Raw genomic sequence first — 3,529 nt, 5'->3', positions numbered from 1 at the left:
TCAGAGGTAAACCCTAGTGCTCTAATCGGGCTCTCCGAGCAACCAGAATTCAATGGAGTTACAGGCTCCAACCAAGATCAGGGCCCCACTCGGCAAACACATAGTAAGAGACAGTCCCTGCCCTTAAGAGCTTACAATCAAACTGAGCAATACAGAAAAAGGGTGGGTGAAATGGAAGGATCATTATTTAAAGATGGGTCGCTGAGGGCCAGGGGGATAAAGTGACCTGGCAAATTCATACAAGCAGTAGACACTCTGCAAACTTTGGAGCCATGTTCAATGAACCAGCATCCAAACTGGGGCTCAAGTACAACTCTGCATCTAAACTAAACCTTGGGGGGACACATGCAAGAGTGGGGTGACCAGACAGCAACTGTGAAAAAACGGGACAGGGGCTTGGGGGTAATAGGCGCCTATATAAGGAAAAGTCCCCAAAAAAGGAACCGTCCCTTTAAAAACGGGACATCTGTTCACCCTATGCAAGAGGCACTCGCTGGGGCGGAGGTGAAAGTTGGATGGAAGGCTGGTGAAAGGATGGTTTTGTGATTAAGGTGTTACAACTATACAATTAATAATAATAAGTGAATTAAAAGATATGACGACTCAATGATCAAACAGGCGACTAGGGGAGTATTATTAGACATATAAAGAATTTCTAGTATTTCAGCTACTAACTGATAGAGAAGCATGTGATATGAGCGCACTGCCACCCAACCCCATGGGACAGAGCAACCGTTTTAATTCACAGACTGCACAGGGAGGGATGGAATTGTCGGTTACAAACCCCGACCGTCCTGCCTGGATTACAAAACCGCAGCTAAACGGTCAGCCAGAATGTGCCAGAAATGAATCCTGAGACTTCCTGTTCTCATCCCGCAGCAGAATCCAAGGAGACTCCAGAGCCAGCAGTACTGTCCACACTGTTCATTGCTTGTTATGTGGGAGGGAAAGTATGGTGAGAGCCCCTCCCAGAGGACACGGAGAACGTGCTCTAATCACACAGAAGAACAGATCTCATCGTTTGATTGCTGTGCTTGACAGAACTGCAGGACCAGTGGATGAGCAGTAAGTGGTCAGTGTGATATAACCGGCCCTTGGTAACACATAGGAGATAGTGTCTTACAAAATGTGACTCTCAAAATTAATTCAAATTGTGTGGAGATCTGGCCCAACAGAATTAAGAATGGAGACTTGCCTGAAAGTCCTGCTGATCATCGCGGTGGTCACAGCAGCCCCCGCGCCATCATCGTCCCCTCTGCCAACCCACGAGGATGCGGTTTTAGCTACAGTTCAGATGTACAACCAAGAGCCAGGCACAACACTGGCCTATCGGCTCCTGGAAGCTGAGGCCTTGTCTACACTACCGCTTAAGCTGATGTAAGTTATGTCACTCAGGGGTGTAAAAACCCACCCCCACCTTCCATCAACTTAACACGGTATCTACACTGCGCTAGGGCAGTGGGAGACGCGCTTCTGTCAACACAGCTTCCGCCTTTCATTGAGGTGGATTAATTATGTTGATGGGAGAGCTGTTTGCCAGAAGCTGGGAATGGGCAACAGGGGATAGGTCACTTGATGATGACCTGTTCTGTTCATTCCCTCTGGGGCACCTGGCATTGGCCACTGTCAGAAGACAGGATACTGGCTAGATGGACCTCTGGTCTGACCAGGTATGGCCGTGCACCAGACCCGCTGGCTAACTTGATGCCACTGCATCAATTGCAGCGGTGTGGATTTAGCTCAGCCGTGAAGACAAGCCATAGCCTCAGCCAGACTGGGTGAGTGACCTGGGGAATCGCTTTGTGGCCTGTGTATATTCCATGCTGCTTGAACTCATAGAACAGGTCAACGGGGAAACGCTGCCTCTGATGCTAGACTCCTGTACCTACAGTCTGGTATTTACACCCTGGTTGTTATTATCCCGGGCTGATTTCTGGTGGGGCCCCTATAGGCCTGGTACTTTCCAAACATTCAAGGACAGTTAGGGAAATAACCATTGTTTAATGACAGGCTTGATCCCGTGAGCTGCTGAGCACTCTCTGCTTGCAATGAGGTCGGTGGAAGTTGAGGGTGCTCAGAGCCGTGCATCATCAAGCCCAAAAGGGGGACACTTGGGGTGCAATCCAGCAAACACCTGCACACACAAGTAACTTCTGCAAGACAGGAACCACGTCTGGAAATTACCGTGAGGCAATAAGGCCTGGAATCCCAGGAGCTCACTTGGACCATGTCACTTTTCAAACCAGAATCGTACTTTCAGGAATTAAAAGACAGACAGAAACCCTGAGCGACTGGATTTTCTAAAAGAATAGCAGGAGATGGGGGAGGAATTGCAAGATACCAACTAATTGTTCAAAACATAGTGCTGGAGACACATGGGCCAGACCTCTACTGATGCACATCGGCCCCATTTAAGACAATGGAGCTACGCCAGAGCTAGCACATGGCATATGAAGTTACATTCCTGGATTAATGTTTGAACAGCCGTTGAAACATGCAAGGCCCTAGACAACAGCTGAGAATGATTATTAACTTTGTACTTCAGTGGACTAGAACAAGTCAGTGTTGCATTCTGATAGAGACAGAATCTCTTTGGGGCAAGGGCCTTGCCTGCGTATGTGTGTGACAAGCGCCCAGCACGATGCGGCTCTGACGCCAATCTAAGCCTCTGGGCAATATTGTAACATAAAAGAAAAATATTTACAAGCCCAAAGTGGAACCTGGTGCCTTGTCGATCACCATGAATGTTTATTTTGTTCTTTCATTGAATGTCTTCTTAGGACGTGGCTTCGAAAACGATCCAGTCGCTGAAATTCACTGTTCAAGAGACAGTGTGCCCGGTATCAGAGAATCGTGACTTCAACCAGTGTGAATTCAAAGAAGACGGGGTGAGGATCACTTGCTTCACGGAGACATCTCCATCTGATCTTCTTCTCACTGATCACACAGCTGCACCTTGAGCTGACCAATAGTAATGCTCAGACATAAAGGAAGGAATGGGGCTATGGGACAGTGCCTTTTCCGCAGTAGCCTGCTTACTGATTCTTACATCAATGTCACAGACAACATACATCCATTCATCCATCCAACCCCTAATTATAGGGCTGCCTGGCTTTTAATCTCCGGTTTGCTGTTGTCAGCTGGGGCACCGTTCTACTGGGGAACCCTCACTGAAATCCAAAGAAGAGAGGGATAAACCTTGTGTCTAATATTACTCGTGATACACTAGCACTTTGACATCCCTAATGAGATCAGGGGCCCTGGTGCCCGGTGCTGCACAGACACAGACAGTCCCCGCCCCAAAGTGTTCACAATCGAAATAGACCAGACAGGCAAAGGCTGGCCCAGAGGGAGTGCTCTTATCCCCGGGACACTGCTGGGTGATGTGACTCGCTCAAGGTCATACACCAGGACAGTAGCAGAGTGGAGAATTCAACCCAAGTTTCCCTAATCTCAGCCCAGCGCTGTAACTGCACGTCCATGCTTCTCGTTCCGTAAGCATGCTCTGCCCTAACAGCAATCCTGCCTC

General features: G+C 48.5%; 1 pseudogene; it reads left to right on the top strand.

Annotated features, from left to right (window-relative positions):
• Positions 1–1,183: 1,183 nt before the first annotated feature.
• LOC113408782 lies at positions 1,184–3,196 on the top strand (annotated as a pseudogene).
• Positions 3,197–3,529: the final 333 nt, after the last annotated feature.

This window comes from Terrapene carolina, unplaced genomic scaffold, assembly GCF_002925995.2.
Source record: "Terrapene carolina triunguis isolate 2854851 unplaced genomic scaffold, T_m_triunguis-2.0 Scaffold24006, whole genome shotgun sequence".
NCBI classification, from domain to species: domain Eukaryota; kingdom Metazoa; phylum Chordata; order Testudines; family Emydidae; genus Terrapene; species Terrapene triunguis.
Note: the sequence above shows the minus strand (reverse complement) of the source record. Positions and strands in the feature narration are given on the sequence as shown.